General features: G+C 48.6%; 1 protein-coding gene across 2 annotated transcripts in view; it reads right to left on the bottom strand.

Annotated features, from left to right (window-relative positions):
* Positions 1-13,993, bottom strand: part of ESRRB (estrogen related receptor beta) — a 188,119-nt gene that overhangs the window by 151,342 nt on the left and 22,784 nt on the right. The window lies entirely within an intron of this gene.

Here is a 13,993-nt window from a genome sequence, read left to right as displayed (position 1 = left end):
TGCCCTACAGGCCTTATTACTCTGTGGAAGTTTCTGTTCTTGGGGGGAGAAAGAAAATGCATCCACCTTCTTAGGCAAAAGGGGACTTAACACATGCATCAATACGGGGTATATCAGTAACTATGCGCAGTGTCCCCAGAGACCCGGGTGGCACCCCAAAACCCCGCAATCACCCATATTTATTTAACACAGTCTATGCACTTGTCAAGGCACAAAGGAAATCAATAAAATATGATCCCTCAGCCTAGATTTGAGAAGAATCGAAGGCTCTAAGCTCTATAGCATCCCTGTGAGACAGGTATTCTCAGTCCCATTTTACGGACTAGGAAATTGAGGCTTGGGAAGACTGAGTGACCTGCTTTCTCAGGAACCGCACTGACTTTAAGAATTCAGTTGGTTAAGGATGATTCTGAGGTCTTGTACAGGTGAGGAGGAGGACAGTCCAGAAAAATTGAAGTCTGGTCCTCTTTGCTGACTTACATTTTAAAGACACAAGGAAAGAAAAGTAAGAAACCCGCCTGTGTGGGTATGACGGGAACAATATTCATGTTGGAAAACCTCCTGTTGTCCTCTAAGTACAGCCTCTTGCGAGTCTATGGAAACTAACTGTCTCAAGTCCCAGACACCCACCATGGGGCTGGGGCTGGCGCTGAGCCTGGGGAAAGGTTATCAGTGTTTCCTTTGTGGACATCTAACATCTCTCTTTAAATTGAAGTGAAGGAATTTGCATTTTCATGATGATTTTACCAGGTTTGTGCCACCTTGAAGTGGCTAATAATTATTAGGTTGGTGCAAAAGTTATTGCAGTTTTTGTCATTGACAGTAATGGCAAAACCCACAACTACTTTTGCACCAACTTAATGAAGGATACCGAACAAAAGAAGTTCATTGGGAAGTGTGGTAGGTATTTAGTTTAAAACATACTCAGATGTCATTCTTATGACAGCTGTAGGGACACAGCCATCCATCCAGCATCTACCTATACATCCAAATACTTCCTGACCATTTGTCACATATAGAAAGAACAGCCACTTAGACACACATAATCTGCGCTCTCAGGTGGGAGGAAGGAAGTGGCTGCTGCCCACTGGTGATCTGACTGGTTGGTGGCTCAGTGGGGTGAGGAGTCTCCTTCTGAACTGTTTGCTCAGAGTCCTTGACCTCAAGGTGAGTGTAACAGAGATGCTCCGGACCTTGGGGTCAGACAGAACCGGATTGGAGTCCAGGCTCCATCACTTACTAGCTGTACAACTTTGGACAAATTACTTAACCCCTCTGAGCTTTGGGCTCTTTATATGCAAAATGAAGTGATGCCTACCTGGAAGAGTTGTAGGGCAGATTAAGGGAGCTATTTCAGTGTCTATCACGTGCACTGCTGCAGGCACTGGCTTCAGCGTCCATAATAGTAGCTTAGACTATCAGGGCCCCCATTCTGTGCTCAGTGTTACCCACTTAATTCTCATTTAATTTTCTCTCTCTGTGTTACCCATTTAATTCTCATTTAATTTTCTTTTTCTGTCTGTGTGTGATACACACACACACTTCATGAGTAAATACTGTCCCCATTTTATTGGTGCAGAAACCAAGACTCAGGGAACATGTAACCAGCCCAGGATTGCATAGGTACTAAGAGGCCTGGCTGGGATTTGAACCACATCTCTCTGCCTCCAGAGCCCATGCACAATAGTAATCTTTTCCCACTACCCACATGCATAGGCATAGGCTTATAGCTCACAGCCTAGTCTAAGGTCTGGACTCCTCCTTCTGCCCACAGAGAGCAACCCTAAGTTGGATGAGGAAAGATGACATCTGAAGGCATCAGTCTCCCTACAGGGTGAGGTAGGGAGACTGCTTGTTTCCAAGAGGCCAGGGTAGGGGACAAAGGTGTCGGAGAAGCCTCACTTCCGGCTACAGCCCCCAAAGTGGCGTCTGGGACCCAGCCTCAGCCTGGCTCTGTGGGCAGTGTTTGCACAAGCACGTGCCTGTGAGCATGTGTGTTGGGGGCGATGTTATTCACAGCCGCTGGCCGACAGTAAATAAGACAGTGGGGCTTGATTCATGAGCTCTGACAGGAAATCTATAGCATGTGGTGTCTATAATCCACACGCTACGGCGTGGCAAAATGAAAGAACAACAGTCCAATTACGGAATCCTGGTGGATCCTGGGCACACCTCTCAGACCTTGCAGGGCTCTAGCTTGACTTGGCTGGGAGTAGCCTGTCTGGAGCAGCTGGGGCAGATGCTCCCATGGTCTGGGCATGTGGGGAACAGCCCCCAGAAGCAGCTCCCAGTTGAGGTGCCTGGGCAGAGATGGGCTGCCTGGGAGATGGGAAGGAGGGGCATGGAGGCTGGCACTCCCAGCCAGAAATCCAGGCTCAGGTCAGTTCACCCAGCACCAAGCCCCCATGGCATCTTGAGGCCTAGCCCCAGGGGAGTCCCTCCAGCAGACAAAAGCAACCTGCAGACCCCCACTCTCTCTGCCTCCTGCTTTCAAACGCAGGACACTAAGGGTGTTGCCCTGGGTGAGCCAAGGATGGGCACCCCGGGTGGAAGTCATTTCAGGGTCTGGCATTTGGGGATTTAGAGAAGGCTGGGTTCTAGGCATCTTGGCTGATCAGAGGGGTTAACATTCCCACTTAGGACACACAGCGGTTCCCCACCAAGTATTACAGAAGTTGGAGGAGCAGCTTTCCTTCACCTTAAGGGCAGGATCTACATGGATTCCATCTTTTTAGCCCTGACCATATACTGGGTTGAATAGTATATCCTCAAAATCCATATCCACCCTGTGAATGCAGGCTTATTTAGAAATAGGATCTTTGCCTATGTAATCAAGATGAGATCATGCGAGATTTAAGTGGGCCCTAATGATGTGTCTACAGGCCAAGAAACACCAAGCATTTCCGGCAACCACCAGATACCAGGAGAGAGGCATAGACAGATCCTTTCTTAAATGGCCCTGCCAGCACCTTGCTTTTGGACTTTTGGCCTCCAGAACTACGAGAGAATCCATTTCTGTTGTTTGAAGCTACCTGGTGTGTGGTAATTTATGACAGCAGCCCTGGGAAAGCAAGACACACAGCCTGGCACACAGTACCTACCTAAAAAACAAATGTGAGCAGAGCGCCTGGAAGGTCTGAATTCAAGTCTTGGCTTTATTAATTGGGTCTCTCTGATCTTATTCAAGCTACTTTGCAATTCCTCCTCTACAGAGCAGCCAGAGCAAGTGTTTAAAAGGACAACACTTTTCCTCTGGGTAGATACCCAGTAGTGGGACTGCTGGATCAAATGGTAGTTCTACTTTTAGCTCTTTCAGGAACCTCCACACTGTTTTCCATAGTGGCTGTACTAGTTTACATTCCCACCAGCAGTGTAAACGTGTTCCCTGATCACAGCATCCACGCCAGCATCTACTATTTTTTGATTATGGCCATTCTTGCAGGAGTAAGGTGGTATCGCATTGTGGTTTTGATTTGCATTTCCTTTATCTTTAGTGTTGTTGAGCATGTTTTCATGTTTCTTGGCCATTTATGTATCTTCTTTTGAGAATTGTCTATTCATGTCTTTAGCCCACTTTTTGATGGGATTGTTTGGTTTTTTCTTACTGATTTGTTTGAGTTCATTGTAGATTCTGGATATTAGTCTTTTGTCAGATGAATAGATTGTGAAGATTTTCTCCCACTCTGTGGGTTGTCTGTTTACTCTGCTGACTGTTCCCTTTGCTGTGAAAAAAGCTCTTTAGTTTAGAGTTTAGTTAGGTCCCAGCTATTTATCTTTGTTTCTATTGCATTTGCTTTTGGGGTTTTGGTCATGAAATCCTTGCCTAAACCAATGTCTAGAAGGGTTTTTCCAATGTTATCTTCTAGAATTTCTATAGTTTCAAGTCTTAGAAGTCATTATTTGAAAAAGATACTTGCACATGTTTATAGCAGCACAGTAGCAAAATTGTGGAACCAACCCAAATGCCCATCAATTAACGAGTAGATAAAGAAACTGTGGTATATATATGATGGAATACTACTCAGCCATAAAAAAGAATGAATTAACAGCATTTGCAATGACCTGGATGAGACTGGACACTATTATTCTTTTTTTTTTTTCTTTTTTTTTGAGATGGAGTCTCGCTCTGTTGCCCAGGCTGGAGTGCAGTGGTGCCATCTTGGCTCACTGCAACCTCCACCTCCTGGATTCATACCATTCTCCTGCCTCAGCCTCCCAAGTAGCTGAGTTACTTTACTTAGAATAATAGTCTCCAGGCTGGGCATGGTGGCTCATGCCTGTAATCCCAGCATTCTGGAAGGCTGAGACGGGTGGATCACCTGAGGTGATCCAGTAGCTGGGACTACAGGTGCCCGCCACTATGTCTGGTTAATTTTTTGTATTTTTAGTAGAGATGGGGTTTTGCCATGTTGGCCATGCTAGTCTTGAACTCCTGACCTCAGGTGATCCACCCATCTCAGCCTCCCAGAGTGCTGGGATTACAGACATGAACCACCATGCCCAGCCTGGAGGCTATTATTCTAAGTGAAGTAACTCAGGAATGGAAAATCAAACATCATATGTTCTCACTGATATGTGGGATCTAAGCTATAAGGATTCAAAGGCATAAGAATGATACAATGGACTTTGGGGACTTGTGGGGAAGAGTGGGAGGGGACAAGGGGCAAAAGACAACAAATATGATGCAGTGTATACTGCTCGGGTGATGGGTGCAACAGGATCTCACATTTCACCACTAAAGATTTTACTCATATAACCAAATACCACCTGTACCCCAATAACTTATGGAAAAAATATTTAAAAATAAATAAATAAAAGCACAAAGCTAATAACAATAGTGAATATTTTGAGCACATAACACGTGCCAGGCATTATTCTAAGTCTTTTACAAGAATTAAATTTATTTCATCCTCACAAGCACCCTCTGAGGTTAGTACTGTTACTGATCTCATTTTACAGATGAGAAAACTGAGCCCAGAGAAGTAATGAAACTTTTCTGAAGCTAATAATTATTGCTGCAGGCACCATTCAAACCCTGGCAGTCTAATCCTCAAATTTAGTCTATCTCCCACTTCATTTGACATCACTCCCTCCCTAAAATCATCCAGTGACTTCACATTACACTTAAATTAAAATGTCTTACCATTACCTAAAGGTTTGCCTGATCTGTCTCTGATCTAATCTACCTCTCCAAATTTCTGTAGTTCATGGCTGAAAATTCTTTACTACTCCTCCTACAAATTAATGATTTTATTTCTGTCCCCTTGAATTTGGGCTGGCCCTAGTGACTAGCTTAATCAACAGAATGAAGTGGAAATGATGATGCATGATTTCTAAGGCTAGGTCAGAAGAAGCCATGCAGCTTGGAACATTTGCTCTTGGAAGCTAATCACCATGCTATGAGGAAGCCCAAGCAGCCCCGTGGAGGGGCCCATGTGGAGAGGAACAGAGGCCACTGGCTGACAGTCCCCTCGACTGAGTTCCCAGTCAATAGCCAGCACCACCTGCTACACATGTAAGTGGGCATCACCTCCAGCTCCAGCTGAGCCACCCCAGCTTCATACTGCAAGGTGTGGTGACAAGTCACTCTCCCCAAGCCCTGCCCATGTTTCAGATTTGTTAGCAAAAGCAAGGATTGTTGTTATTTTAAGACACTAAGTTTAAGGGAGTTGGTTACACTTGTTGTATTCGAATCCAAACAGTCTGACTTCAGAGTCCATATTCTCAATCACTGATGGCATCATGCCATCACTCCCCCACTTAAAACGATCCCATGACTTTCTGCCATACCTAGAATAAACTACAAACTCCTTGCCAGGATGTACAAGGCTCTGCTTAATCTGTCTCTCCAACATCTTCTTGGACCACCCTCCCTCTCACTTGGCTCAACTCATCTCTGTTCCTCTAACATTTTGAAGACCCAGAGTTTCGTATTCACTGTTCCTTCTGCCTGGGCTGCTCTTGGCATGGCTGAATCTTCCTCGCTCCTCAGTCCTTTCTGAGAGGCCTTCCCTGAATGCCCTGTCTAGGGGATCTTCTGGATCCCTTCATCTCTCCTATCCACTCCATCACCTTGTTCATTTCCTTCAATGCAGTTTAGTCTAATTTGTAATGATCTCATTCTTTGCTTACTCGATCCCTGTCTATCTTTCTACTGGAACATAAAGGCCTTGAAAGCAGGAACGTGACTGTCAGGTTCACTGCTGTGATCCCAGAGCCTATCACAATGCCCGGCATGGAGTAGATGCTCAACAAGAATTTTCTAAAGAAACAAAAAAGACAGTTATTATTTGTCAAGTTCCTGTTAGGAATCAGGCCAGGAGATATGCTAAGTGGTTGACATGACATCCAACAACACTGTGGCATGGACCTTACTATTCCCACTTTACAGATGGGGAAATCAAAGCTCATGTGGACAAAATTCAAACCAGAGGTCTTTGGCTCCATAGCCTATAACCTTAAGCAGACAGCCACGCCTGCTGCTCTCTTCACCTGTCTGAGCTTCAGGCTCCTCACCTGGATGAATGGAGGTGACCATGGCACCTGTAAGTGGGAGCATCAGCATCATGACAGGTGTCAGGTGAGAGAATGCCCTTACTGTAATGAGCAGTATTTCCCTGGTCTTGGAGTGGCCTGGGGGCTCAGTGGGCTTTTCCTACAGGCTTGCTTAGGGCTGTCACCAAGTTCCCTGTTGCGCCTCACTTTTGCCCATTCTGTTCCTTCTCCCCTGCTGGAATGCCACCTCTTCTGAAAGGTGTGTCTGATTTCGAGAGCTGGAGGGAGAAGGCTGTTCACCCCTGGGAAGGCCTCTTGCCACTCAGGCCCATCGTGCTGACTCCTTCCTGGGAACTCTCCTGACGCCACCCAGCAGGGCCCTTTGTTATTCTCTAAAGGGGCCTGTGTGTTAGCCACATTGTCCCAAATACACTCTGATGTCTTTAAGGTGAGGCTTCTCCTTATCCTTCTCTGTATACCCACATCACCGCCACCACCACCTGCCCTCCCATGTCCCAACCCACCTAGCATTCTGAAATTCCTCCCTGGGTCCCCATCAACCCACGTCCAGGCCACGGCCTCATTGGGCAATCTCGGGGACACTCGGACTCTTGCAAGAGTACCACCTCCAACTCCTCACCATTCTCCAACAGGTTTTATGCTGCCAGCCTGGAGAAGGACAAGTATGAGTTTGCCAAAGCTTTATGTGAGAATTCTTATCCAGAGACATCCTCAGGTATTCCCATACCTGTAGTGCCCAGTCTTACTCACTTCCTTTGGGTAAACAATACCAACTGGACACCAGAGACAGTGGGAGGGTTTATTAATTTACTAACCTCTCTGAGCAGGGATTGAGCTATCCAACTAGCAAGACTGCCTTGATCAATTCAATGATCATAAAGAACCAGCATGTGGTTTGTTTCCTCCCTGTATTCCCTGGGGACCTCATGGCCCATCTTCCCTGGGGAACTTAACCTGAGACCCTGGAGGCCAGGAGCATTAAAGGCTTTCAGGCCAAGTCTCAAGAAAAATGTCAGCCTGCAAAGACTGGAGACAAGAGCTCTGAGGGAGGCAGGAGGTCTGGGTGAAACCTGCAGGCTTCCAGGAGGCCACAGGGAGTGGAGCACAGGAACTGTTTGCTGAAGCCTCCACCAATGAGATGTGAATGTTAAGGTATCTCTGAAAGTAGTACAATGTGGTGGCTGGAGAGGGGATGAAGACAGCAGGACACAAGGCCCCCAGGCTGAGAACCAGCTGAGGGAGAGCTGGGAGCTGTCTAGATAACGTGGTGGGCACTCAGCAAAGACTGTGCAGGCTTCTCTTCTGAGGAACACCAGGACCCAGGAGAGGGGAGAAGGGAGCCCAGAGGTAGGAGACTCAGTCCCTGAAGAGAGGAAGGAGCAAGAGAAAACCCCATTTGCAGGAGGCTGGAGCGCGCAGAATAGAGGGGGCTTAGAGCAACCCTGTCTTGACCCACCTTCTGGGCAGCTACTTGGGTGCAGGGGTGGGCTGGGTCTCAGTACTTCACATGCCCCTTCTCCAACCCTGGGAGGAGGGATGATTCATCTCTTCTGCTCATGAGGAAACTGAGGCTCAGGGAGAATCAGTGATTGAGCTCCCTCAGTTCATAACGGAGAGAGCAGACTTGCAGTTCAGCTCCACTGCAGAAGCGTATTCCTCTTCCATCACCTCCCAGCCAGGGCCCTCACCCATGACAGAGTTTGCCAACCTGCTGCATGGTGCCTTGTCTACAAAGTCCAGATTTGTCCTCCCTCATGGTTTGTCAACGCAGCTAAACAGGAAATTCACCCTGGAAAGGAACAGACTTTGTATTTAGCCTTTGATGACCTGAACTGCTCCTCACTTCCTCAAGAAAGCCGTTCACCTGATGGACAAGGAAGGGAGAAAGGTAGAGAACACAGGTTCCTGCACATAGCTGATTTCAGTTCCCGGCGACAGCAATCCTACCAGGAGGTAGGACCATCTCCATGTGGCAGTGAAGTCAACTGAGCCCAGAGAGGTTAAGTCACTTGTCTAAGGTCACATAAGCTGGCTGACATGAAGCCAAGGGATCAAACCATAGGATTCAAGTCTAGGTCTTCCTGGCTCCTTCAACAATGCCATTAAAAACACTGAGCAACAAGGAAACTCAGATGTGAAGAAAAGAAAGAAATGCATGTCAGGAGCATGGGCCAGGGGTACAGGGGTGCTCACATCTGTCTATCTCCTGACCTGGCCACTCTCTGTGCCTCATCCCAGCCATCACTCAGAGGGGTGTTGTCTGAGGCCATATCCCCAGTTCCTGGGTAGAGAGTTAGAGCGATTCCCTCCAGGTTGTCTCGGAGGGACACTCTGCTTGGGTGAACGGCCACTCTCTGGGTCCTGCTGTCCTTTCCTGGCCTCCTGGGCTCCCTACCCTGCCCCCCAATTGTTATCTGTCAGTACACAGTAATTAGAGATGTGGCATGCTTGATAAAGATTGCCGCCCGCCCCGAGATGGAACTGCCCTCTCGGACGTGTCTAATTAAAGTCCTGATTGATAAGATGAAGAAATCCCACCCGGATGGATGTGTCCCGGCCTCTCCCTCCTCTGTGCACTCAGCCCCTTCATTATGGGCGACGAGGGAGGGAGATATAAAGCACCCCAGGAAATGCTTCTACAAACCAATCAATATGTCCTTTTGTGCGATGTGACGGGGCATGCGGCATAGCCTTTTGAACCATTCCTAGGGCCATAGAGGCAGCCAGGCAGCTGGGAGAGCCCCTTGCCCCCGGCTGGTGGGTGTGGGGGGCTGCTCTTCTACCCTAGCCTGGGTCTGCTACGGGAGGCTGGGCCAAGGCGAGAGTCTGGCCGATTCTTTCACCCAGCCTGCTTTCTCTGTCCAGTGAATTGTGGGATTCTGGGGCTCCTTGCAGAGCACACACATGTCCACACAGCTCTACAGGGGCCTGTCTGGACACTGTATAGTACATGTCCATAAGCAGCCAAAAGCTGGGTGGGTACGAATACACACATCTGAGGTGGAGCCCGGAAGCTCATGGGGCCCCAAGAGGTGCAGGTGGAAGGGGTAGAGACAACAGTAATGACAATGGCTACTGTTCATGGGCACTGACCATGTGCCCAGTCCTTCATTAAGTGCATTCATTATCTCATCTCATCCTCACCACAAGTCCTACAAAGTAAGTGATGGTAGTGGAGATGGAGAAACTGAGGCATGGGGAGGTTAGGTCACAGAACCGTAAGTGTGGAGTCCATGCTGATTTCCATGATGCCACACAGTGGAGGCTCAGAGCAGCTGCACCCACTAGGATGTGCCATTTTTGGATATGATATACACATTATTTAAGATCCTAGAAAGATACATAATAAATTCATGATACTCATCACTGGGAAAGAGGAAAAATAAGGCAACTGGAAGATGGAGCACAAAAGAATCAAATGTTCATTTTGTTGTCAAAACATGAGACACTGGTAACAACATGATCCATGGTCCATTTGGGGTGCATGCTATTTTTCTTTTGGGTCCATTTGGGGTGCATGCTAATTTCCTGCCCTTAAATCAGACAGAATCTCCCTTTGTTGCCCAGGCTAGAGTGCAATGGCACAATCTTGGCTCACTGCAGCCTCCACCTCCCCGGTTCAGGAGATTCTCCTGCCTCATCTCCTGAGTAACTGGGATTACAGGCCATCACACCCAGCTAATTTTTTGTGTTTTTAGTAGAGACGGCATTTCACCATGTTGGCCAGGCTGCTCTCAAACTCCTGACCTCAAGTGATCCGCCCAGCTTGGCCTCCCACAGTGCTGGGATTACAGGCACGAGCCACCACACCTGGCCTGCTGTTTTCTATTCTTTAAAAAAAGAAAACCTATTTCCTAAAGGAACACAAAATAAGCTATACCCCCTCTCTTCGAAAGGAGGGGAGAATATGTGTCCTATAAATACGCTGCAATTTCACACCCAGCTTTGCCAAGGACAGGCAGCCTGGAGTTGAGATGTGCCGTCTGGCTAAGAAGAAGACACAGGCAGCCGTGAGGAACCATCTTTGATGAATAACAGATGTCCATGGTTTTGGTGCCCCAGTAGTTCACCCGGCTCTCCTGGCTGGCAGGGCTGGCATAAAGGTGCTAGCCGGGGCAGAGAGGCTGGGCAGCGGGCTCCTGTCAGGCACTCTCTCCTCCAGCAGCCAGGGTGCCTGGGTGCTTGCTCCATGCCCACCCGGGCTGGAGCCAGGGCCAGGGCTTGATGGAATGACACACTGCTGTACCAGCTAATAAATAGAAGTAATTTGATTAGCTTTCTCTAACTGGTGATAAGATCCTGACAAACCCTTTTTAATGCGTTTCTGGAGCAGGATGAAATTGTTTCATTCGGAGAGTAGGGCCCCCTGGGAGTCGCCTTGAAGCTCCTTTAGTGAGAGGTAAAAATATGCCAATCATTAATGAGGGGAGAATTGCAGAGACTTTAATGCAATCAGAAAGAGGGGCCCTGAGGCAGCTCGGGAATAAAACCTGCCCTTAAATCAGAGAGAGGCGGCTGCAGGAAGGAAGGAGGAGGCGATGTAAGCTCGCATGGAAAGCAGAAGCTTCAGGACCCATCGGGCAAGATGGCCAAGGCCCCGGGGCTTGTGTCCACACAAAACCCTACACTGCGTCAGGGACTCCTACCCGAGGCCGTGGCAGTAGGAGTAGGATTGGGCAAAGGAAGCAGTGTTCATGGAGGGTGTGCTCTCAGCACAGTCCCCCTCAGAACAAGGACCAGAATCTCAGAGTTCCTAGAAAAGTTGGTGATCCACCAAGGCCTCCTTCCTAGGACAGCTGTGGGAGCCACAGTTTTGAGAAGCCCTTTGCTGGAGCAAAGAGAAAGATTACTTCCAAGGTGAAAGCTTGCTAACGAAGCTTTGGGTGAACAGTCAAGCACCCGCCCTTCCCCATCCACTCCCCACCCACACACACACCGACCCATTGCTCATTTTCTAGAAGGTTCTATGGATTCCACCTACAGCATCATACAAGGTAAGAGGAAGTCACAAGGTGTGAGTGGACCCATCTTTTTCTGAAACTCCCTTGATCTGGAGGCAGGAGTTGAACAAACAGGAGCACCTACCACCACGAACGCTTCCTACCTTCCTACCTAACACCTCTGTCACATCGCATCCTGTGCCACCCAGGGCAGCCTAGGGAGGCCAGCTCCGTGGGGAAAGTCCTCTACCTCTGCCAAGTTAGATGCCAGATCTGCCCTCCCACATCATGGGACAGGATACCTCAGCCCCAGCAGAGTCTCGGCCACTGCAAGTGACTTCTGTCTCTCACTGGCACCTTTAGTCAGTGGCATCCCAAGGTGTCCATGCCTAGATTCGCTCTCTCTGCATCTCCTTCTATGCTTCTCCTAGTCCACACCAAGCTGGCGAATGGCCTGGCTGTGCCTTGAACACCCCTGGTCCATTCCTACCTCAGGGCCTTTGCACTTCCTACATGTACCCTCTGCTTGAATCTCTTCTCTGGAATTGTGCAGGGCTCTCTCCCTCACCTCCCGCAGGGATAGGGAAGGGCAGTGGGGGTCGCCCTAGCTTCCTTCCTTTACTGGTTCTCTATGGCACTTACCTGTTTAATACACTAAATGTGTTCGCCATCTTGGCTATTTTGTCTGTCTCCTCCATCCCCCACTCCCATAAATGTAAGATACACAGAAACAGGGACTTTCGTCTGTCTTGTTCACTACTGTATCCCACACCTAACACACGCTAGCACATTTGCTAGAATGCATGAGTAAGTGAGTGAGTCAGTGAAGAGTGGGTAGCGCCCCCAAGCAGATGCCCCAGGGAACTGCAGCTCCTGCAGTTGAGCTGTCAGTGGCTTCTTCTCACTCCTGCTCTTGCCCTGGGGATCCTGGGGAGAAGTGCAGGCTGCTGGTTTCTGTCACCCCAGCAGGAAAGACAATGGAAGGAAGGGAGCGGGAGGTCCCAGCTATGAAGAGGGTGTCAGAGACCAGGGGGCCTGAAAGCCCAGGAATCAGGGTCTGGTTAGTTTCAAGGACTGCAGAGGGGCAGGTGCAGAGGCAAGGTCATGGGCCTTTCTGCTTCTCCATCCAAGACCAGCCATCTGCTGCCTGCTCTCTAGTAAACCATGTAAAACCATGCTCAGGAAGTCATCCTGGGGCTGTGGACACACGGGGCCTCTCAGCCAAGACTTGGTCTTGAGCCCTTGGGCCAGTCTTTTTCCATCACTGAGCCTTGGTTCCTTTGGCTGAAACATGAGAGGAGTGCAGGAGAGGACTTCTAAGGACCCTCAGCACTGACATTCCATGATTCCTGAAAGATGTGGACAGCCTGGACCTACCTGATAATGGCTCTCCGTCAACTAAAAGGCAGCAAGATTCTGAAGATTGGGTGAAAAGGGGTCTTTCTGACCTGTTTTCCACTTGGTAAGAGGAAGCCACAGGATGACATGGCATGTTTACAGCACAGACTCTGGGGCCAGAGTGCTTGGGTTTATATCCCAGCTCTGCCCATTAATTGCTGTGCAATCTTGAATAAGTGAGTTCACATCTCTGTGTCTCATATTCCCCTTTGGTAAAACAGGTTGAATAGTAGAAGCTATTCTGGGGTTGTTTTGACAATTACATAAGATGATATTAACTATACCCACAAAGTGCTAAGCACCGGGTGCATCATGAGCATTCAGTGAATGCTGGTTGGTGTGATTAACTTATGACACCTGAAACCAGAGCTTGCAGAATCAGGACAGGGGACAGCCCAAAAGGTAAAAGTCCAACTTAGGAACCAACTTCAAAAACACAAAGCCTTGGTGGGGAGAAGCGAATGGCATAGTTGGAGAATTTGCCAACTTAGAACCCACCAACCAGCAATCATTTATTGAGCACCCACTGGGTACAAGACACAAGGGAGGATCTAAAAAGAAGCATGGAACACCTGCTGGTTTGTTTCCTCTTCACCTAACTGTCCACTCTGTGAAAGTAGGGACCATGTCTGCCTTGTCTGCCACTGCAATCACAGCATTCAGTGCCTGGCACATAGTAGGTCCTTTATAAATCTTGGTTAAATAAATAACATGTGTACCTTAAATTGTACTGGTCCCTACAGCTTCTTCTGTGACCCTGCTACACCACTGTCCATACAGCAGCTTCCAGTTTGCCTTCCCCACCAGACTGAGCCAGCCAGGCACAGTGCCTGGTATATACTGAGTATATACTGGCTCAGAGATTGGGTGAATGAACAGAGGGTTGGTCAGAGGGCAGCAGAGGTGTCAAGGCAGTGGTGCAGACAGTGAGTAATGCTGGCAGAAAAGAGCCTGGGAGATTGGCTAATGGAGATTCAAGGAGATCAGTGAAGAAGAGCATTCCAAATGGACTCAGTGCAAAGCGAGTTGCCAAGCAGGATGGGCCAAGACCCAGTGGTGGGTGAACTAAGGGGAACCAATAGGGAACTACGGTGCCCCTCGCGCGCGGGGGCCGGAGACGCGGGTGGCCGCCCCGGGCC

The sequence above is a fragment of the Rhinopithecus bieti genome, unplaced genomic scaffold (assembly GCF_001698545.2).
Source record: "Rhinopithecus bieti isolate Rb0 unplaced genomic scaffold, ASM169854v2 scaffold_11380, whole genome shotgun sequence".
Taxonomy (NCBI): domain Eukaryota; kingdom Metazoa; phylum Chordata; class Mammalia; order Primates; family Cercopithecidae; genus Rhinopithecus; species Rhinopithecus bieti.
Note: the sequence above shows the minus strand (reverse complement) of the source record. Positions and strands in the feature narration are given on the sequence as shown.